The sequence below is a fragment of the Megascapheus bottae genome, chromosome 10 (assembly GCF_031878675.1).
Source record: "Megascapheus bottae isolate mThoBot1 chromosome 10, mThoBot2.hap1, whole genome shotgun sequence".
Taxonomy (NCBI): Eukaryota; Metazoa; Chordata; class Mammalia; order Rodentia; family Geomyidae; genus Megascapheus; species Megascapheus bottae.
Genome location: NC_143518.1, coordinates 13,347,154 through 13,372,239, shown reverse-complemented (window position 1 = coordinate 13,372,239; position 25,086 = coordinate 13,347,154). Strand labels below are relative to the sequence as shown.

Sequence of the window (25,086 nt, the reverse complement as noted above, 5' to 3'; positions counted from 1 at the left end):
CTGACTTAAGTAACTGCATCCCCTCTGTACATCAACTTTACAATAATAATTTAAAAATCTAAACAGACTCCTCAACAAATAATATATACAGATGTCCCTCAGTTGATGATTGGATCAACAAGATGTGGTATTTACACACAATGGAATTCTATGCTGCCATCTGAAAGAATGACATCGCCCTGTTTATAAGGAAATGGAAAGACTTAGAAAAAATCATATCAAGTGATTTAAGCCAGACTCAAAGGACATAGGTTCAATGGTTTCCCTCATTTGTCATAATCAGTAGAAAACGTGAGTTCTTCTAGCAGATGTTTGCAACACAGCAAAAACGGGTTCTTCGAATGTGTGGAACGGTGGAGGGCATCTGTGAATTCATTCTAGGTTAGTTGTTAATTCTACTGATTTTAGATATAGTATGACACTAAATGAAAGGAACTGCAGGATATAGTAACAAAAGCCATATAATGAGTGTCTGTGGTCATCTCTTTTGCTTCATTTGGTCATCTCATATTGTTACAGTATTTTACCTTGTTATCTGATATATTGTATACATGTTTATTTGAAATAGGATAGGGAATAGGGGAAAGCAAGATGAGGGCAGGGGTAGGAGGGAGGGAAATGGGGACCAAAACATTAGAAAGGGTATCAATGTTTGGGAAGTAATGCATCTTCTATCTGGCAAATATAATGTAACCCTTCAATTATTACAATAAAATTTATGAACAAAATATTATGGTGATTTTTATTTCTAAGTAAAAGCACCTCAAACATCTTGTAGTTTCCTTAATAGATGATATAAAAAAGCTAAGTCTGGTATATTCCTAAAATGGAACATTATTCAGTACAAAAATCATGAACTATTAGCTGGACGTTGTGGCTTGTGCCTGTAATCCTAGCTACTCTGGAGGCTGAGATCTGAGAATCAAGGTAAAAAGCCAGCCCAGGCACTAAAGGACTTGAGATTCTTTTTTTCATATATTTTTATTGTAATTAATAGAAGGGTTACATGATATTTGCCAGATAGATGGTGCATTAATTCCCATACATTGATACCCTTTCACATGTCTTGGTCCCCATTTCTTTCCCCCCCACCCCCACCCCTCATCTTGTTTTCCCCCCTTCCCTATCCAATTTCAAATAACCAAATACAAATATATCCGATATATCAGATAACAAAGTGAGATACTGTAACAATATGAGATAACCACGGGACAGCAAAAGAGATGAGAGATAACATAGTACCTTAAGAACAATCATTCATTATATGGCTTATGTTTCTATATCCTAGAGATCCTTTCATTTAGCATCCTACTATATGGCCTTTTGTATCAAGGTTTTGTTCTATTGCAAATCTCTGCTAGGAGAGCCCAAGGTTTCTACTGATTAAGACAAATGAGGGAAACTGACTTAGAAAAGATTATATTAAGTGAAGTAAGCCAGACTCAAAGGACTTGAGATTCTTATCTCCAATTAACCACTAGAAGTGGAGCTTGGCTCAAGGATAGGTATATAACGTTAAGTGAAGAGCTCAGGGACAGTGCCCAATCCAAGTTCAAGCTCCATGACCCACAAAAAAATGACAATTGCTCAAAACCTAGATACAAAAAGCCAAATAGGATGAGGCTAAATGAAAAGACCTCCAGGATATGGAAAGAAGACCTATGCAATGAGTGAATGTTCTTCTTAATGTATTATGTTTTTTTCTCATCTCTTCTGTTGTCCCTTGGTTATTATCATATTGCTGCAGTATCTTACATTGTAATCTGGTATATTGTATATACATTTATCTGTTTATTTCAAATGGAAAAAGGGGATGGGGAAAAAGATGAGGGGAGGGGGTTGGGAGAAGGAAATGGGGACAAAAACATGAGAAAGGGTATCTATGAGTGTGTTTCTGGAGACTATAACTGTAACCCCTCTATTAATCATAATAAAAATAATAATAAAAGTCTTGAACTACTGAGACATGAAAGACCTATACTTTGTTATATGAAAGATGATTACTTGCTATAATCATAATTTTATTTCAAGTATATTAGTTTTGATGAGCAAGAACAATAAGGCAATGTAAAAAATTATGTATTTTCCATGAATTGCAAAAGAGGAGTAATTACTGGTAGGGGAAGAATATAAATAATTATTTGTATGTTTTAGAATAAAACAATTTTATAATTATTAAAATATAATGATATGCATATTTAAACATATAATCTTAAAGTGCAACTTACTATGCAACTTACAGTGCAACTCACTATATGTACTTAAAAATAAATGATTTTGGAGGAAAAGTTACTTCAAAGAAATTAAGAACATGAGAGGAGAATTTAAATACATTAAAAAAGAAATAATCTCACTAAAGAGGATGAAGACCTTTTATGATCAGAGATGCCGTGCATTTCTTCATGTGTCTATAGGCCATTTTTATTTCTTCTTCAGAGAAGACTCTCTTTAAGTTTTGGCCCATCTTTTTTTTTTTTGATTGTAATTAATAAAAGGGTTACATGATATTTGCCAGATAGAAGGTGCATTAATTCACATATATTGATACCCTTTCACATGTCTTGCTCCCCATTACTCTCCCCTCCACCCCTCCCCCACCCCGTCTTGCTTTTCCCCTCTTACCTGTTCAATTTCAAATAACCAAATATAAATAAATTCAATATATCAGATAACTAAGTGAGATACTGTAACAATATGAGATAACGAAGGGACAGCAAAAGAGATGAGAGTTAACATAGTACAATAAGGACAAAAATCATTCATTGTATGGCTTTGGTTTCAATATCTTGGAGGTCTTTTCAATTAGCTTCATACTATATGGCCTTATGTATCAAGGTTTTGCTCTATTGCAGTTCTTTGTTAGTAGAGCCCAAGGTTTCTACTGATTATGACAAATGAGGGAAACCAGTGAGCCTAATTTCCTTTGAGTCTGGCTTACTTCACTTAATATGATTTTTTCTAAGACTTTCCATTTCCTAGCAAATGGGGGGATGTCGTTTTTTCTGACAGCAGCATAGAATTCCATTGTGTGCATATACCACAACTTGTTAATCCACTCATCAACTGAGGGACATCTAGGTTGGTTCCATATCTTTGCTATGGTGAATAATGCTGCAATGAACATTGTTGTGGTAATGGATTTAGTATGTCCTAGTTTCTGGATGGTTGGGTAAATGCCAAGTAGTGGAATTGCTGGGTCATAGGGGAGCTCTGTTTAGCCTTTTGAGGTACTGCCATATTGCTTTCCATAGTGGTTGAACGAGTTTGCACTCCCACCAACAGTTTAGTAGGGATCCCTCCTGGCCACATCCCCTCCAGCATCTGTTGTTATTTGTTTTCCTGATCCTGGCAATTCTAACTGGAGTGAGGTGCAATCTGAGAGTTGTTTTGATTTGCATTTCTTTTATGACCAGAGGTGTTGAGCATTTCTTCATATGACTATAGGCCATTTTTGTTTCTTCTTCAGAGAAGACTCTCTTTAAGTCTTTGGCCCATTATTTAATGGGATGGTTGTTACTTTGGAGATTACTTTTGGAGTGATTCAATTTTTTGAGCTTTGATATATTTTAGATATGAGGCCTTTGTCCATAGTTTGGTTTGTGAAGATCTTCTCCCAATCTGTGGGCTTACTAATGAATTTACAAGCTATATCCTTACCATACAAAAGCTCTGCAGTTTAATGCAGTCCCACTTATCCAGGCTTTCTCTTATTTGCTCTGATTGTTGGTCCTTATTAAGAAAGTTTCGACCTGTGCCAAGGAGGCCTAGTGTATCTCCTATTCCTTCTTGTAAAGTTTTCAGTGTGTCAGCTTTTACCTCCATGTCTTTGATCCATTTTGAGTTAATTCTAGTGCAGGGTGACAAAGAAGGATCCAACTTCAGTTTTCTGCAGGTGCTTAACCAGTTTTGCCAGCACAACTTGTTGAAGAGGCAGCCTTTCTTCCAGTCTATTTTTTGGCTCCCCTTTCAAAGATTAGGTGGCCATAGGTCTGTGGTTTAATATCTGGGTCTTCAATTGTATTCCATTGGTCTTCAGGCCTGTTCTTGTGCCAGTACCAAGCTGTTTTGATAATTATAGCTCTGTAATAGAGTCTAAAGTTTGGTATTGAAATTCCTCCGGCGCTGTTCTTTCTGCTAAGATGTGTTTTTGCTATATGGGGTCTTTTATTATTCCATATGAAATTTTGGATTGCCTCTTCTATTTCTTTAAAGAATGCCATTGGAATATTGATGGGTATTGCGTTGAATTTGTAGATAACCCTTGGCAAGATTGTCATGTTCACAATATTGATTCTTCCAATCCAGGAGCATGGGAGGTTTTTCCATTTCCTTAGTTCTGCTTTAATTTCCTTTTTTAGTGTTTTAAAGTTTTCATCAAAAAGTCTTTTACATTCTTAGTTAAGCTAATTCCTAGGTACTTTATTTTCTTTGAGGCTATTGCGAAAGGAGTTTCTTTCCTGATTATTGCCTCGTTCCTCTCACTGTTGGCGTAGAGGAAGGCAGTTGATTTGAGGGGGTTAATTTTATAGCCTGCTACCCTTCCAAAGTTTTGAATCAGCACAAGGAGCTTGAGTGTAATCTATACGGTTCTTTAAATACAGAATCATGTCGTCTGCAAAGCGGGATAGTTTTACTTCCTCTTTCCCTACTTGGATCCCCTTTATGCTTGCTTCTTGCCTTATTGCACTGGCTAAGAATTCTAATACTATGCTAAAGAGGAGTGGAGAGCATGGGCATCCTTGTCTGTTCCTGATTTTAGAGGGAATGGCTTTAGCTTTTCACCACTTAATATAATACTAGCTGTGGGTTTGTCATACACAGCCTTTATTATATTGAGGAATGTTCCATGGATTCCTAGTTTCTCCAGAGCTTTTAACATAAAGGGGTGTTGGATCTTGTCAAATGCCTTTTCCGCATCTATTGAGACAATCTTGTGATTTTTGTTGTTTCTCCTGTTGAGGTGTTGAATTATGTTAATTGATTTGCATATGTTGATCCAGCTCTTCCTCCCTGTGATGAATCCTGTTTGAGCATAGTGTATAATTTTTTTGATGAGTTGTTGTAGACAGTTGGCCAGTATTTTGTTGAGAAGTTTTGCATCGATGTTCATCAAAGAAATAGGTCTATAGTTCTCTTTCTTTGATGAATCTCTGTCTGGTTTGGGGATGAGGGTTATACTGGCTTCATAGAATGAGTTTGGTAAAGAACCTTCATTTTCAATTTCGTTGAAGAGCTTGAGGAGTATTGGTGTGAGCTCTGCTATGAAGACCTTATAGAATTCAGCTGTGAATCCATCTGGCCCTGGGCTTTTCTTAGGTGGAAGGCCTCTTATTGACATTTCTATTTCAGAGCTTGAAATAGACCTGTTTAGTTGGGTTAGTTCTTGGTTCAGTGTGGGTATGTTAATGTTGGCTAGGAATTCATCCATTTCTTCTAGATTCTCAAATTTGTTGGTGTAAAGGTTTGAGAAGTATTCCCTCATGATATTCTGGATCTTGGTAATTTCTGTTGTGATTTTACCATTTTCATCTGCGATTTTGTTTATTTCAGTATGCTCTCCTCTTTTTTTGGTAAGATTTGCTAAGGGTTTGTCAATTTTGTTAATTCTTTCAAAGAACCAACTCCTTGTTTTGTTGATTCTTTCTATAGTTTTTTTGGATTCCAAATTATTTAATTCTGCTTTGATTTTAATAATTTGCTTCCTTCTACTGGGGTTAGGGTTGGTTTGTTGCTCTTTTTCCAGGAGCTTAAGGTGAGACATTAACTTGTTGGTTTGCAATTTTTCCAACTTGTTGTTGTAGGCATTCAGTGCTATAAATTTTCCTCTGAGTACTACCTTTGCTGTGTCCCAAAGGAGTTGGTATTTTGTGTGCTCCTTATTGTTAAATTTCATGAACTGTTGGAGTTCTGTTCTGATCTCTTCGATGACCCATTGTTGATTCAACAATGTGTTGTTCAGTCTCCATGAGTTACAGGGTTTTCATTGGTGGAGATGTGTGTTCAGTTCCAATTTGATGCCTTTGTGGTCTGAGAGAGTGCAGGGAATAATTTCAGTGTTTCTGAATCTGTCCAGGTTTGTTTTATGGCCTAAGATGTGGTCTATTTTGGAAAATGTTCCATGTGCTGCTGAGAAAAATGTATATTGTGTTGTTGCTAGGTACAATATTCTGCAGATGTCTGTTAGATCTATTTGTTCCATATAGTTGTTCAGTTCTAAGGTTTCTCTGTTGAGATTTTGTGTTTTGGTCCATCTTTTAATGGGATGGTTGTTACTTTGGAGATTAGTTTTGGAATGATTCAATTTTTTGAGATGTTGATATAGTTTAGATATGAGACCTCTGTCCATTGTATGGTTAGTGAAGCTCTTCTCCCATTTTGTAGGCTTCCTAATTAATTTACTAGCTATGTCCCTTGCCTTATAGAAGCTCTGCAGTTTAATGCAGTCCCATTTATCCAACCTTTCTCTGATTTGTTGTTTCTTGTTCTTTATTGAGAATGTTTTGACCTGTGCCGAGGAGGCCTAGTTTATCTCCTATTCCTCTTGTAAGGTTTTGAGTGTGTAGGCTTTTACCTCGAGGTCTTTGATCCATTTGGAGTTAATTCTAGTGCAGAAATGCAAATCAAAACAACTCTAAGATTCCACCTCACTCCAGTTAGAATGGCCAGGATCAAGAAAACTAATAACAACAAATGCTTGAGGGGATGTGGCCACGAGGGATCACTACTACACTGTTGGTGGGAGTGTAAAGTCGTTCAACCACTATGGAAAGCAGTATGGCAGTTCCTCAAAAGACTTAACATAGAGCTCCTGTGTGACCCAGCCATTGGACTACTTGGCAGTTACCCAATTGTCCAGAAACAAGGGCATACTAAATCCACTAGCACAGTGATGTTCATTGCAGCACTATTTATCATAGCAAAGATATAGAACCAACCCAGATGTCCTTCAGTTGATGAGTGGATCTACAAGATATGTATTTATACATAATGGAATTCTATGCTGCTGTTAGAAAGAACAACATCACCCCATTTTTAAGGAAATGGAAAGACAGAAAAAATCATATTAAGTGAAGTAAGCAAGAATCAAAGGAATGTAGGTTCAATGGTTTCCTTTATTTCTCATAATTAGTAGAAAGCTTGGGCTCTCCTAGCAGAGATTCACAGTACAACAGGATCTAGATACATAAGGCCATATAGTATGACACTAGCTGAAGCACCTCCAGTATATAGAAACAAGAACCATATAATGAGTGATTGTTGTCCTTAATGTACTATGTTATCTCTCATCTCTTTTGCTGTCCCTTGGTAATCTTACATTGTTACAATATTTCACCTGGTTATCCCATACATTTTATATATGCTTAATTGGTTATTTGAAATAGGAGAGGGAAGGGGGGAATCAAGAAGAGTGGGGGGAGGGAGGAGGGAAAAGGGGACCACAAGATGAGAATGGGTATCAATGTTTGTGAAGGTATGCATCTTCTATCTGGTGAATATAATGTAACCCTTCTATTAATCACAATAAAAAATCTTTAATAAAAAACAAACAAACAAAAAAGAGGATGAGGACCAGAGTATTGTGAGAAGTGATAAATTTTACCCTTACAGCAAAAAACAAAATGTAAGCACTATACTTTGTTAGAAAAAGTGCTAAAAATTCTGACATAGCTGTACAAAGACAGCAAAACCTATAAAATATATAAGTAAATAAAAGTACCTGAGGTGTGTAGCCTAAGTGGTAGAGTACTTGCCTAGCATGCACAAAGCCCTGGATTCCATTCCTAGGTATCACATATACAGGAAAAGCCAGAAGTGGTAGTGTGGCTTAAGCAGCAGAGTACTAGCCTTGGGTAAAAATTGTCCAATGATAGTGTGGAGGTCCTGAGTTTAAGCCCCAAGACTGGCAAAATAAACAAATAATCATGCAAACAAACAATAAATAAAAGGCAAGTTTAATTAAGTCAAACTAAACAAAATTTCAGCACAGTATATAAAAATAAGTTGGTAAATGAAAATTAAGTAAATTGATAACTATGTTTCTTTTTATTGGAAGACAATATTTCTTGCTTTTGTAGTGAGGATTAACATTAGCACAGGGATGAGGCTAGAATAGGTCTTTGGTAAGGAAAAGGTCATGTAGAATTAATATAGTATGAAAATTTTATTTCTATGTAGATACTGAGTAGTACACATATAGATAGTTACAAATATATACACATACATAAACATAGATAATTTGGACATATATTCATATATTTCATTATTCTTTCAGCTTTAGAAAAACAAAAACATTCTGCCATAGTTACAGTAGATAATTTGTCTTCTTTTTCAAAAACCATATGAATATGATGTGAGTGAAACTTACATACTGTCTTACTGAGACTGGGAACATATCTGTAAATGGAGGTTAGCCTGACTGTCACATCTGACTTCCTATCATTTGACAGATTTATGGAAATAAGCTTGAGGCAATTAAGCTGGTAGCATTTTTCAGTGATATCCAATTGAATTTAGATTCTGACTATGGAATTAACACCGAGAAGAAGACTCCCTTTCATAGGAAATGTGTTATAGAAAAAGGAAATAACAATTCTTCTTTCCCCTTTATATCTTCTTGCAAACCAGAGAGATTTGATGATAACTAGATCCTTGCCTGTCAGTAGGTGTGAATATTTGACAGCCTCCTTCAGTATTCTTTCATTCTAGGGCAACTAGAATAGAAAATAAAGTGTAGAACTGCAAGACAGCAGTAAGAAAAATTGGTGATTGGCCTTGAAATGGGAAATGAGAACTGAATTCACTGATAAGCTGTTCTTGTTGCGAGCAAAAATTGAAGAATAAGGAAAAATATGGAAATATGACCAAGAAAAAAGCCTAGCACACAAAATTTCAACTAAATATAATATTATTAAAGTAAAATTATGTAGTTATAGAAATACTATTTTAAAGTAGTCTTATGTAGTAAATTATTGTATAGTTTCTATATTATTACAGTACAAAGCTTCATATGTATTATTCATTTTGAGTTAAATTTTCCCCCTCTCAAGGGTTCTAAACAGATTTTTAGGATGAAAAAAGGACTTTGCCACTTATTGACGAAGGCATTTCATTATTCAGAGTTTCAGCTTTACATATAAGAGAGAAAACAATTTGTAGCACATAGAAGTGATATATGGATCACATGCAATTTTATATGAAAGCATTAAAGCATTGATGCTGTAGAATTAGCAAATTATATACATCTGCATATATAATTTTATTATAAGGTTCAAATTTATAGTTATACTTTCAATTATTTTCTATGAATTGTTTTAAATTGTGTCACCCCACTCCAAGTTCACATAATCATGTTCTTATCATGAATATAATGCCTATGATATTCCCTAGTATTTGAGAGTGTGACAACTGAGAACAGGGATGCTTTAAGTGTGTTTTAAGATGAGGACATAGTAAAATACAGCAAGCCCTTAAGATAGTATGAGTGAGTCCTTATAATAAATTGTCACACATAATCCAGTCAGTACATGCATACACACACACACACACACACACACACACACACACACACACACCAAGTGATAAAAAGGTAGATCTAGGTGGATATTCCAAAGGAAAATTAGCATTGCCAAAAGCTTGAACTGAAGTTCCATTCATTAAAATTTTGAGATTATAAATTTATTTTAGGTTATTGTTTGTCCTGTCATGGTTCTTATATTGGAAGTGTGACCCCCAGTGTAATGTGAGAAGATAATGTGTACACTTAAGTGTACAATGTCTTGTTGGTTGGGTACCAGAACACCCAGAACTACAGTAAACCCAATTGGGGACTGAGTCAGTACTCTCAAGAGAATGTTCTAAGGACAGATCCCTGCTTTCTAGCTTGTCTGGTGATGCAATTTCTAATTACACTCCTTGAACTTCTCTTGATAAATATTTGAGATACTTTTCATAGTCATAAACTGCTTTGTTTAATCATACAAAATTAATCTTGGAGGACACTCTTCATAAATGTAATTTCTTTCACAAGTTCTCTTGAATTATGTAACTTGATGTTGATAACAATGATAATGATAGCGGTGATGATGACGATGATGATGATGATGATGATGATGATGATGATGATGATGATGATGATGATGTGTGTAGGCGTATTTCTGTCACAGTCCTGAACTTAAATTCAGGATCTAGGGTTCTGACCCAGAGCTCTTGTGCTCAAGGCTACCCATTTTCCACTAAAGCCACAGTTCTACTTGTTGTTGTTGTTTGTTGTTGGGGAATGAGGGGTTAGGTAAATGGAGATAAGAGTCTCATGGACTTTCTGCCTACACTGGCTTTCAAGAGCAATCCTCAAATCTCAGCACCCTGAGATAGCTAGTATTACAAGAGCCCATCAATCCCTGTCAAACTATTTCACTTTTCCCAAATTAATGGACTGATCAAGATTGTTAATTTACTCTGTAGCTATAATAATTTTGGAAAATCATTAATTGGATCACAAAAAGTCTCTAGTTCTAAAAGCATTTCAATGAATTTTCTTCACATTCAGAGTAAAGTTAATGTACTAAAATTGCATTTGACTGCCAATTGCATCTTTTATTATAGCCTTCCCAGATCCGCTCTTACCATTCCACAGAGTTCAGTCCTGGATTCACTATGTCCTGCCTCAAATGTACAAAAAGCACTCTCTGCTTCAGTGCTGTACTGAGAAAAACAAGAATTACATCCTCTACTTTGGCTTTAAAAATATGCTAACATTTTTGTAAATGAATGACATTTCCTGCTCAGACTTACATTAAAACAAATTCATTTTATATAGTGGAATTTATTTGGGCTTTCTGGTGTCTTAGTTTTTGAAGTGTTCTTTATATCTGCTATAAACTGCCTTTTTTCCACATGGAGGTAACAACCAAATTCAAGTCAGATTTTCTTTTCAATTATCATCTTTTCATCTTTTCACGGGGCTTGGCTTGTACTTCCTTTTGTCCAACTAGCTTAACTAAGAATTCATGTATGGAATATAGAATTTTGGTAAAGAATATGTACATATATATATATATAGTGAGAGAGAGAGGCAGATTTATTAGCATAAAGTAGTAGTTGCACAAAGGGAGATTTATTGTGACATACATATGTAGACACATGCATGTATACATATGTGTATACATACATGCATATGGAATAATTTAAAAACTCATCCTTTTACCTACTTCCTAGGAAACCACTGTTCCCACAGATAGCTATCCTGGAATAGGGTGTTTGTTACCTTTTATTCTTTGCACTTTTTTCACACATGCAATAAATATACAGCAGTCTTAGCATTTCTCTGTACATGCGGAGGGTAATGTATTGATACTGATTTCATCTGTGGCTTTCCCTATCCTCCAACTCACTATATACAACAGCTTTAAGTGAGGTTTGCTATGACCTATATATACACAAACACAATGTCTTCCAATAGTATTAGTGCTCTTTCATTCCCTTTGCTTTTTCCATGTCATGACTGAATCAAGTTTACATACCCATAACCACATATAGTATGGTAGCTCTCTCTCTATATATATTCATATATATGTGTGTATGCATATTACTACATATACACATGAGTGTATACCTGCATACACACATATTCTGACTGTCTATACCTTTTATGTTCACACTGCATAAATTATTAAAATCACTCTGTATTTGGTGATCCTGGTTAATTTTACTGAACATAGTGATCTCCATGCCCATTGATTTCTGGTATAATAGCTTATTCTATCTTTTTTGTTGTTGTTGAGTGACATAATTATACCATGTAATTATATGTCCTATTTTCCCTTCCATTAATGAGTTGCTGGACAGTCTTGTTGATGGCACAGTTTGGATATTGTGACAGAGCTGAAATAAATATGGGGACATGAAAAGGAAAGGAAAACACAGATATAGAAGGATACAGATATCTTTCTTGGTACGTAGATCTATACACTATCAAGATCTTTATAAAATATTAACATCAATACTTTTCAAATTGTTATATAAAATAGAAATAGAAAGGAAACCATTTTTCTATTATACATTTGCAATTGTTTTATGTGAAACCTTTAAGAGGATAAGAAATTTTAGGTAGCTTTATAACTAGTTCTTTTTTTTTTTTTGCCAGTCCTGGGCTTGAGCTCAGGGCATGAGCACTGTCCTTGGACTTTCTCAAGGCTAGAGCTCTAGTGCTTGAGCCTCAGCACCACTTCTTTCTTTTTTCTATATATGTGGTACCAAGGAATTGAACCCGGGTCTTCGTTCATGTTAGGCAAGCACTCTACTGCTAGGCCAAACACCCTATAACTAGTTCTTTTAAATGATAAAGATAAATTATTCTTAGTAATCTCTAATTCCAAAAAATAATGAAACATTTTTATCTAAAATAAAAAAAATCTAAGTGCAAGAGGCTTGAGGATCATTGTTTGAAGCCAGGAGATTCTCATTGTCAATTAACCACTACAAAAAATGTTAGACAATATTTAATTTAAGCCTCAACAGCACCAAAAGTAATGCACAAATGTTTAAGAATAAGCATTGCTATATTATGTGTTGCATAAAATGAATTCACATTCATAGAATAAGCATGGTCATGAATTACAGGAGCTAAGTGAACAAAATATTCTTTGCATTTGTCATTTTAAATTATACTGCTAAAATTGTAATTGAGATTAAATTTGAGATGGAAGACATAAAGTTTCATATGACAACAAAAATTAGGTGATCCTCTTGCCTTAATGAGAATACAATAGTTTTTCTACTTAGAAGAGTTTATGTGGGATATATATGAGCAGCCTAATTCAAACATAATTGTGTATCAAAGTGAAGGACATCTATGTACAATCTTTTATAAGAGAAGGATGAAAAATGTCCACAATGTCTAAAATGGAGAAAAGGTTTTTAAAAAGTGCATTTATTAAGCTAGCATTTAGGAGAGGAAAATTAGTCATGTCAAAGACAGTATTTATCCTAGGAAACAAAATTTTAAAAAAACCCTTTAAGCTATTTAAACTTGAAAATGGTTAGGTACTAACACATGGACTCGAGAGCAAGGAAAGTACATCAGTATCAAGAACAAATGACAGAGTGAGTGTGGATGAAACATTGGAAAAGTTGTTTTTGCAAGTATCCTGATTACAAGAAGGCAATACAGGAAAATGATAAGTAGATTGGATAGAGGATATGTCAGGAAAGAAAAGAGAGAAGGCTCAGTGATAAATTGACTATTTTTTTTTTTTGTGAAAGAAACAGATGTCATGATCGATTGCTAGCTCTCTGGAGACAAAACTGGAATGAATCTAGAATCTTACCTAAGTAAATAAAATAGGAAGAATCACAGTGAAGATGAGGGAAAGGAGTGATCAGCTTGGCTTATCTATGTTGAATTCCAAGTTCTTTCAATTATAGGTAAGGTTGCAGATAGAATATGAAATATAGTAAAGGTGCATTTGAGTGGAAATGAGTACATTTTTGTCAATTTATACCATTGCTAAAGGGGAGACTATAGTAAAAAAAAAAGAGAGATAGTTTAATATCAAGGCTTAAGTTATTTCAAAAAAAGAGGGCTGTGCCAGAAAAAGATAAACAAGCAAGGAAGAAGGAAATAAATGACAAGGAAAATTGACAAAGTTAGCATATAATGGCTGTCAAGACAAGAAATATTTCAACAAAAAAGCACTGCAACGGGTTTAAAGTTACTACAATTCCAAATACAATTAAATTGAACACTGTAGGTTTGACTTTTCTTATTTATGATAAGGATGAAAATAGTGAAATGCTGTGTGTGTCTGTATATGTGTAAAAAGTAGAAAGCTGCTAATGAAAGAATTCATAAATATTTACATATAAAACTTAAATATAGTATCTAATCTCCTTACTGTAATAATGTTCCATTTTATAGTTCCTCATTGCAACTGCTTTTAAGATATTTAACTCTATGACTACTGAGTGTTCTCCCACGTAAAACAATGTATGTTTTACTATGTGTGTATGCTTTAAAATGTGTAATTGTATAAAAGTGTCTATTGAAACAATTATTTTGAGATAGCGATGTCTCAAAGTAGATGAAACAAACTAATCATTTATATCCATATGTAAATATAAATATATAATATAAATGTATTTGTATATAAATATATGTGCATATACACATATGTGTACACACATACATATACATATATACATTCAGATCTCCTTAAAACTTAGTCTTATTTTTGATATAACATCTTCAATAATTATTTTTAACAAATTTATTACTTATATTCAAGGTACAAATTTACATTTTTGTCAATATTCAACAATAACAGGTGAATTTATCATTTCTATGACTACAGCATGGTGCAAAACTACAAGTCCTACACCTGACCAATCCATTTAATTATACTCTAAATAATATTTTCTAATAATTAGTATCATACAGAAGAAAATTAGGTGAAAATTGAATATTTTTATAGTAACCATTGAAATAAATGCTAGAGTCCAGAAACACACATACAAAAATGTACATCAAATGGGCAGAGAAATCTATTTTGTGTCATTGGATTAATTCTGAATTGTTTATGAACATAAAGTTAACTTCAAGAATTTCAAAGAAAGTATCAGCTATTTGGATAACATGGATAGTTTAACAGCTTTTCTGTAGTGAATAGAAACTTTTCAAGTTCAAATCCGTCCAAAGTAGAAGTTACTTAACCAATTCCTGTTACTGCACCCCAGAAATATAGGAGGAAATGTGGGAAATGGAACACAAGTGAAGAAAAGGAACTATGCATTAAGAATACAAGAAAATCTGAAATTAAAAACAACTAATAGAGCCAAAACAAATTTTTACAAATTAGGATGATATACTTGGAGAAATTTTCTATGGAAAAAATATTAAACCATCTGACTTACCAATATGATAATTTTTACCTCTGTTATGGCTCATTATTTTCACATACACTTGAATGTTTTCTTAAACTATATCTCAAACTGAGCTGGAAAACAATTCCAAAATATTTGAAATGATTGGACTGATCCAGAATACAATAAAAAGAAACATTAACAGAAAAAAACCCAGAAATGTCATTGTTTCTGGATAAAACATGGGCATGGGAAAATATGGGGTAAGGTTAGAGTAGATAATGTAACAATTTAATGTGAATTGTGCCTCAGGTGATTGCACAGGAACTGCTTAGCATGCACAGAAATGAAAATGTTCCCTCATGGCTATCCTGTGGATGGTAGTTGACATTCTTGCTAGACTGAACTGTAAGCAAAGACAACTAACAAGGAAAATGTTAGACGCCTATGAAATACATCAGAAACACATTCACAAAATGTAATTTAGTGGCCATACCGAAATAACAGGATACTCTGGATTTAGACTTTATATACAGTGTCATTTCATATTTGAACCTTAAAATACCTAAGCATAGCAAGATACCATGCCACATATATCATTGCAAACCAGAACAGAATTGAAAGCATTGGCTGGGAAAATTTACTGTCACATCAGACACAAGGAAGGATCAGGATGTGTCTCTCCCACAGGCAAAGGAGAATCTACAAGGGATCACAGAAAGAAATCTCAAGCTGGGCTCAGTGGCTCACACATGTAATCCTAGCTACCAGGAGGCTGAGATATGATGATCAAGGTTCAAAGCCAGTCTGGCCACAAAAGAACCTGAGACTCTTCTTTTTCACTTCAACTGTCTTTATTCATTGAGGATTTTCTCCAGATAACTTTTTTTCTATATATTTTTATTGTAATTAATAGAAGGGTTACATTATATTCACCAGATAGAAGATGCATAACTTCACAAACATTGATACCCATTCTCATGTTGTGGTCCCCTTTTCCCTCCCCCCTCCCCCCCACTCATCTTGATTCCCCCCTTCCCTCTCCTATTTCAAATAACCAATTAAGCATATATAAAATGTATGGGATAACCAGGTGAAATATTGTAACGATGTAAGATTACCAAGGGACAGCAAAAGAGATGAGAGATAACATAGTACGTTAAGGACAACAATCACTCATTATATGGTTCTTGTTTCTATATCCTGGAGGTGCTTCAGTTAGTGTCATACTATATGGCCTTATGTATCTAGATTCTGTTGTATTGTGAATCTATGCTAGGAGAGCCCAAGCTTTCTACTAATAAAGACAAATGAGGGAAACCATTGAGCCTATATTCCTTTGAGTATGGCTTACTTCACTTAATATTATTTTTTTGTAAGTCTTTCCATTTCTTTACAAATGGGGTAATATCGTTCTTTCTAACAGCAGCATAGAATTCCATTGTGTTTAAATACCACATCTTGTTGATCCACTCATCAACTGAGGGACATCTGGGTTTGTTCCATATCTTTGCTATGGTAAATAGTGCTGCAATGAACATCGTTGAGACTCTTATCTCCAATTAACCTCTAGAAAATGGGAAGTGAGTCTTGGCTTAAGGGTCGGGTGGTAGACTTGAGATGAAGAGTTCAAAGACAATATCGAGGCTGCTCCATAACCACCAACAACAACACCAAAAAAAAAGAGAGAGAAAGAAATCTCAGATTTTAAGTGCAAAGTTGCTCACAAGACTCAGAGATATTCAAGCACAATATCTGAAGAATTGTATGTATGAATCTGGAACCCATTTTCAGTGTCTCTAGTGTACAATCCTAGCTACTTGAGAGTTAGAGACAGAGGAGCTCACAGTTTGTAGCCTCTTGGGTGGGAAATAATTGAGGAGACTTCATGTCAACCCATGAGATGTACACTGCAGTTGCTTGCTAATTCAGCTAAAGTAGAGTGGATGGGGGATATCATGGTGGCACTGTGGCACCTACCTATCCTTTGCAGACACAGTTTTACTCAGAAGCACAAGTAAAAGCATTGCACATCAAGCTGGGAAAGCCATCCAGAAGGAGCCTGTCTGGAAAACTGTCAGTGCAAAAAGCAGATGGGACACACTGTCAAGTGGAATAGCACCAGCCTACCAAGCAACATCCTGAGCTCAACCCTTCTACTACCACCTCTTCAAAACAAAATAAAAGCAGGAATTAATGGAATAATACACTTTTCAGAGTCTGAGAAAAGTGGGGAAACTTATCTTTGAAGAGTATTTCATAATGCGGTTTTCTAAGTATCCATTCTGACTTCCAAAAATATCCTCAAATATGATGAAAATTCTTCAAAGACAATATGAATTATCTACTTAGAGTCTCAGGGAAAAAGGGAAAAGATATGTTTTGATGCCATATGGAGACTCTTATGTAATTTGAACTTTGGTTTCTACGACTTTGTGGAAAATAGGAGGACATAGCCACCGGCAGAGTAATTAATGATGAGTGATGCTCCAGTTCAGGCAGAGACACTGAAAACTCAAGCCTCAGTGTGCAGTAACAATTGAGGCCTCTCAGCTCCGAGAACCGATAGAACGTTTGCCACACCTGTGAGCAAAGCTGGAGGCTAAAATGAATATCTAAGAGGAAGCAGCAGAAAATTCATTTTTAAATGCATTTACAGAACAAATTTATGTAATCTAAGTGATAAAAACACAAATTCTGAACTGCATAAGAAGTACAAGTTGGGAAATTTTCCCTTGATACTGCCATAGAGGTTGCATGTTGGAAATTATGTTAACATTCAAACTTTAAGAATCCCTGAAATAATTTCCCAAGAGAACACATAGAATAAAAGAAAGAGAGAGAAAGAGAGAGAAAAGAAGGAAAGTACTGTATGCAATTAATATTGCATACAATATTAGTTTAAAATAATCAACCAGAAACCAAACTATTGCTTATTAGACAAATAGGTATACCCACTATATATAAATTTCAAGTATTTTCAGAAAAATTTTGAACACACATAGAACTAATAAAATTATAAAGGAATTTGATATAAAGGAAGTAGATGTGCCTCAGTTTACAAACTGACAACAAAGATAGAAATTAAAATCCCAGTAACTCAATAACATATCTTCAAAATTTCTGATAGAGCAAAACAGTAGTCCAGTCCCAAATTAGCATCTCGAGCTTGAGAAATTATATCTCATTAATTTACAGAATAAGTGCAAGCAAGTTAATAATATTATATTATATATTATATATGCATATATACATATATGATTATATACATATATGTTGCATTTGTATGTATATATGTGTGACATACACATTTATATATGTCAGTTCTGGGACTTGAACTAAGGGCCTAGATAATATTCCTGAACTTTGTTGCTCAAGGTTTTCACTCTATAACTTGTGCCACAGCTCCATTTTTGTCTTATTTTGGTGGAAAACAAGATGGATTGGGAGTGGGTGGGGGGAGGGAAATGGGGACAAAAACCGTAAAAAGTGATTTCAATGTTTGAGAAGTAATGCACCTACTACCTGGTGAATGTAACTGTAACCCCTCTATACATTACCTGGACAATAAAGAAAAAAAAAAAGAAGAATCACATCTCATTCAGAGTATGGGGGGGGGAAAAGAGTCTCATGGACTTTCCAGTGTAGGCTGGCTTTGAACTGTGATCCTCAGATATTAGCCTGCTAGATTCCAGCACCATTGATTAGTTACATCAAGCATTCAACATGTAGGAATTCTATCAAACAAAGGAAAACTCAATAAAATAGACCAGATGATTACCCAAATGAGCACTCAAAATATATGCAATATGCCTTAATATACTAGTAGTTCAAAGTTGAATTATCAGAATGCTTGAAATTTATCTTTTTTGAAACTAAAAGCACACACATATGGAATATACCAAAGATCAACCACAGAGGCAAGTTTAAAGCCTTTAGAGAATTTTTGTATTATTAATTGGTATAGTATAAAAGAAAATAAACTCAAATGTTTTCTTTCTCATTATCTCGAGAAATGAGACAAAACAAGAGGGAAAAAATAATCCTAACACATAGCAGAAATAGATAGCAATCATAAGGATAAACTAATTCATAAGAGACAAAATATTTATGAAAAACAATGATAACATTTTCTTACCACAAGGAAACTTCAGAAAAATGGTAAGATGGTTTTAAAATGCCCTCCCTCCTTCATAGTACTTCTCTTTTCTTTTCTTTCCCTTTGGTTAATCTCATATTGTTACTGTATCTGACTGTTACCTGGTATATTGTATATATGTTTATTTGAAATAGGAAAGGGAAGGGGAGGAACAAGATGGTTGGGAAGGGGTGGAGAGAGGGAAATCGGGACAAAAACATAAGGGATATCAATGTGTGAGAAGTAATGCACTTACTACCTGGTGAATGTAACTGTAACCCCTCTATACATTACTCAGACAATAAAATGAAAAAAAAATAAGCATATATGAAGTTGCTGACTTGAAGCATATATGAACTAGCACAATGGAAAAGAGGAAAATACAAGATGAATAATGAAACTACAATGGATTATAAAATAACCATTAGCATAGAGCCTATATTAATAAACATTATTAGGATTATAGGCAAATCTTCACCCATAAATTGAACAACTCTGGTAAAGAAAACAGATTTTTGAAGACATAATCTCTGAGATAAAACAAATATCAAACAGCTTAGTAATAAGTGCCAGATATTCCAGATATAGGGGAAGCAAATTTATGAGGATAGCTGTGTAGATTAGCCAGGGAAAAACACAAGTCCATATTTCAAAAAAAAATCAATGAAAGGGTGGCTACACATCTGAGCCAAGTTTCATAATTCTTATCTAAGAAGTTCAAATACATGAGTTCAAATCCTAGTATAGAGTAAAAGAGAGAGGAGAGAGAGAGAGAGGGAGAGAGACAGAGAGGAGAAAGGGAGAAGGAGAGACAGAGCGACATAGAGAAACAGATAGACACGAGACAGAGAGAAGAAAAATTGAGGACTCACTCTAATTTCAAGTTTTACTTTACAGATACATTAGTTAGTTTTCACATGCCCTTTGGCCTCTAGTTATGATCCTCTTTATCATTGTTTTATGAATAGCTAGGATTGTGGATTAAGTCACTGAATCTGCTTTTGTTCTCTTTTCCTTTTTTTTTTTTTTCATTGCCAGTCCTGAGGCTTGAACTCAGGTCCTGAGCACTGTCTTTGGGCTTTGGCAAGGCTAGAGATCTACCACTTGAACCACAGCACTACTTCAGGCTTTTCTGTGTATGCGGTAAGGAGGAATGAACCCGAGTTTTCGTGCATGCTAGGCAAGCACTCTGCTACTAGTCCAAACTCCCAGCCCCATGGTTGGCTTCCCTGGCATCACCCTCTCTGTACTTGTGCTACTCCAGATTTGTTTGCTGTTCAATTGTAGACAGGAATGTGTCATAGGCCTTTCTGCCCTCCCAAGCTTCAAAAAGCATACTTCGATCTGGGAATCCTGAGTAGATAGGGTTAGAGTCATGAGCTACAAGCCTGCAGTACAAGAAGATTTTTGAAAAAAAAAAACATAATTTTAGAGAAAAATAATTAACATTACATAATAGTTGTGGAAAGTGTGAATACTGCTCCACAAAGGTAAAAGAATACAAACAATTTGATTTGTAACTTGTTTACTCATAACTAATTAATTTATGATAGACCATGGAGCAAATATATGATCTGAAATTACTTGGAAACAAAAACACCCTAAAGAGAAAATTTCTATGTTCTGTCACTTGACAAATTTCTCTTAGGTAAATCACCACAAATATTTTTTCCATAAAAAAATCACTGTGAGGTAAGAACTCCTGCTACTGTAAAATAAAACATAAAAAGTTAACTCATCGAAAGCAAAAATTATTGTGCTATGTATTATGTATTAAACAGTAAATGAAAAATATGTAAGAAACATTTCTACCCAATGAAAACCAACAAAGAAAAAGAAATCAAAATATCCTCACCAAGAACATTTAATAGGGCACACACAACAATCCCCAATGAGCTTAAAGTGAACAGATATTAAATTGCTAAGTATTCAAGCAAGGAAACTACTACCATTGCCAGTAACAAGACTTTTTAACTACTTTAGAATAGTTGGTTTATTAAATTTGTAGGAAGGTATTTATCAAAATAACTAGTAATGTATGTAGCTAAGAAAAATGGGAGACTATGCAAAAACTTGTATGTGAATATTTATAGAAATATTATTTCCAATAGTTCTACAGGAGAAATCTTTGAAATCTTTTACCTAGTAATGTATGTACAAGTTGAGGAATAATCTGTCATATGTGGAACACTACTTAGCGACCTAAGAGTATGAATTATTAATAGTGTCAGAACATACATAGTTTTCATAGAAATAATACTAATTAAAACTAAAGATGTTGCAGTGGCTTCATACAATGTGATATCAACTCACTGACATTCTGAAAAAGGCAAAGCTAAAGAGTTATATAATGGTGATGAAGGTCTGTGAAAGCAGCTGACTGAAAGTTAGATGATGTTAATTACTTTCTAGTGTAAAAACTTTATTTTACAGTTGTGATTATATTTACATGGACACTTAAGTGGAACAATGCTGAGAATAATACTTTAAATGTTGCATTCAATTTAGGTGTGTGTGTGTGTGTGTGTGTGTGTGTGTGTGTGTGTGTGTTTGCTGGTCCTGGGACCTGAACTCAAAGCCTGAATGTTGTCTGTGAGTCTTTTTCATAAAAGTTAGTGCCCTGTCCCTTGATCCAAAGCTCATTGCCCACGGTTGGCTTAGAATTGTGTTTCTGAAAAAGATAAGTTTGCAGAAGTGAGCCACCCATGACTGTAGATATATCTATTAATCAATCAATCTATCTATCTATCTATCTATGAAGAGATCCTAGCACTTTTTTCATTAAGACATTAAGAACAGAAACATGAGTATGTACATGTGGTGATAATGATTCATAAAATCTCTTAGATACTGAAATATTTTTACCTAATATTCAAATAAAAATCAGAGGAAAAAAAAAGATAACATATATGAAGCAGTATTTTACAATATGAGTTCACAATGCTGATTAGAAAAAAACAAGTTAATTTTCTACTACATATAAGCTTTATATCATTGCAGTGGCTCACACCTGTAATCCCAGCTACTCAAGAGGCTGAGATCTGAGGATCAAGGTTCAAAGCCAGCTTGGGCACAAAAAGACCTGAGACTCTTGCATTGCATTAACCTCTAGAAAATGAGAAGAGGGGCTTGGCTCAAGGGTAGGGTGGTAGCCTTGAACTGAAGATCTCGGGGACAGGGCCCTGGCCGAGTTCAAGCCACAGGACCCACAAAAGAAAGAAAGAAAGAGGGGGGGGAGAGAGAGAGAGAGAGAGAGAGAGAGAGAGAGAGAGAGAGAGAGAGAGAGAGAGAGAGAGAGAGAGAGAGAGAGAGAGAGAGAGTGAGAGGGAGGGAGGGAGGGAGGGAGGGAGGGAGGGAGGGAGGGAAGGAGGGAGGGAGGGAGAGAAGGAGGGAGGGAGGGGAGGGAGGGAGAGAAGGAGGGAGGGAGGGAGAGAAGAAAGAAAGAAAGAAAGAAAATTACTTGAGGAAAACAATGTAAATGCAGAAAGGTTTATTTTGGCTTATGGTTTCAATCTCTGGTCTATGGTTGTTTGGCTCCACATTTCTCTGCTTCAGAAAGGCAGGACACCATGGTACAGAAGATTTAGAAGAGGGGTTACTCAGTGCATAGAAATGTGATAGGCTAAGATATTGTTAGGACATTAATGATGCCACCCAAAATCAGGGCTGGAATGGTTGCAGAACGAACCTTTTACAAGAACACTGGAGTTTGCTGCACAATATCAAGCACTTCTCAGTCCCATCAAGTTAATAAACACCAGTCATTAAGGGCCTAAAAAGCTCAACATAGTACATATTCACCAGTGCACATTTCATATTAATAAATTCTTTGGCTTGTTACAGTCTGTTTATTAACACAGAATGAGCAATTGATGGTTTTTGTAGTTACATGTGCCCTCTTGGAAAGTGACAAAGCATCAAATTCAATGGTGTGTGCCATTGCAGACCAAGCTCACAGTCTTCCTCAGTTCATTCACTGATTTCACAATGTATCCAAGCCCAAATCTATTTAAAGTTTGCAGATTTGTATGCATTTTTCAGGTATTCACTGAAATAATCTCCAGTGTTGCACTCTAATTCCTAAGTATGGGACAGTGATGAGCCTTATTAAGAAATCATGTGTGTTGGATAGTCTGCATATACACCAGCGCTTACAGAAAGTGCTTGCTTCACACTTTCATATAATAATTGGTGTCAATTGGTGTTTAAAAGTCATGAATTTGGAACCCACCCATCGCTTGTATAATCACCCTAAAATGCCATGGAACTTTCCATATTTTTTTTATTTGAGAGGTAATATGAGGTAACAGTTGAGTGGAGTGTCTTAAAATTTTGGCTTAACATAATGATTTGGAACCCTTTGGGAAAATCATAATTAAATTATCCATATTTATTTGCTAAAGTTACATAAAATTTTTCTAGCAAAACGTCATTTTCCAAGTAATCTATCATTATATTTATGTGAAATGTAGATCGGCTCCACCTCGTTACTGTGTTTAGATCCTATAGAATCTTTCATGTTGACTTTGACATTAGTTAGTGTTCTGGCTCCTTTTATAAATAACAACCATCAAAAATGTGTTTTTGTAATAATCTAAACAAATTTCATGGATATCATAAACCTCAACATTGCTAATAATCTGTCATTTCTAGCCTCCTTTCTCCATGCACGTGCATGAAATTTTCATTCCTTCCAACAAATAATACCCTCAAGAAATTATACACATCACTACTTTCTGTCTATAGAATCTTTTCTGTGGAAAAAAAATGATTATTTTGTTTTACAAACATACGATAGACAAGCAAGACAGTGAAAAGGCTAGGCACAGAGCAGCTGTGAATACTCGTTAAAGAAGAGGAGAAATACATCATATTTTGCATAAGTCCCAGAGAGGCAGCCTTTTGGGCAGTGACTCCATATGTCTGTTCTATAGTGTGCTGTCAAGTTGAACTCCCAACCGGAGGCTTTTAGAGGAAATACAGCGTTTTATTTCCTTTTCTTTTTTGTTGTTTCCTTTTTTATCTTATGTTTTCATAATTCCATAGTTGTCCAAAAGGGTTTCAGTCCCACATGACTATCCCATGCATCTTGATCCGTTTCATCATTTCCTCCATCTGCCAAAACCCTATTCATTCCTTCAATTTACCTGGCCCCATTTTCACATATAGACATTGAACGCTATAACTTAAACATATATACCCTGAATGTTATTACTGCATTCTGTATATCCTCTCATTGCATCAGCACCTTATTCTCACCATATCCCAACACGTGTTCCAGTTTCCAGATATTCATTTTGTTTACTGTAAGGTAACTCTTTTTTAAATTTTTTATTATAATGTAGAGAGGGGTTACAGTTACATTTGCCAGATAGTAGCTGTATTACTTCTTAGACATTGATACCCTTTCTTATATGTTTTTGTCCCCATTTTCTTCCCCCACCCCTCCCAATCATCTTGTTTCCCCTTCCCTTTCCTATTTCAAATAATCAAATAAATGTATATACAATATACCAGGTAACAAAGTCAGATACAGTAAAAATATGAGATTAACCAAAGGGCAACAAAAGAGAACAGAAATAACATAGTACATTTAAAACAACAATCACACAAGATAAAGCTCTTCTTTCCATATCCTGTAGATCCTCTCATCTAGCCTCATCCTACATAGCCTTATGTATCTAGTTTTTAATGCTATTGTAATCCTCTGCTAGGAGAGTCCTAGATGTGTACTAATTATTACAAATGAGGGAAACCATTGAGCCTATGTTCCTTTGAGTCTGGCATACTTCACTTAATATGATTTTTTCCAAGTCTTTCCATTTTCTTATGAATCTGGCCACATCATTCTTTCTGATGGCAGCATAGAATTCCACTGTGTATAAATACATCTGGATCCAAACATCGCTAAAGCCACTAGCACAGCAACATTCATATTTACCATAGCAAAGATATTGAACCCACCTAGATGCCCAAATGTAATGTAGTTCTTTAGTGGAGTAATACCATTTCAATTTTCCTCTACATTATAGTTTCTTTAATGTCTATGTATATATGCATAGGACACTGAATGTTTACTCATTTAGCAATTT

The 25,086-nt window shown here is 35.0% G+C and overlaps 1 pseudogene; it reads left to right on the top strand.

Moving 5' to 3' along the window:
• Positions 1–308: 308 nt before the first annotated feature.
• Positions 309–25,086, top strand: part of LOC150057614 (dnaJ homolog subfamily C member 21-like) — a 79,832-nt pseudogene continuing 55,054 nt past the window's right edge.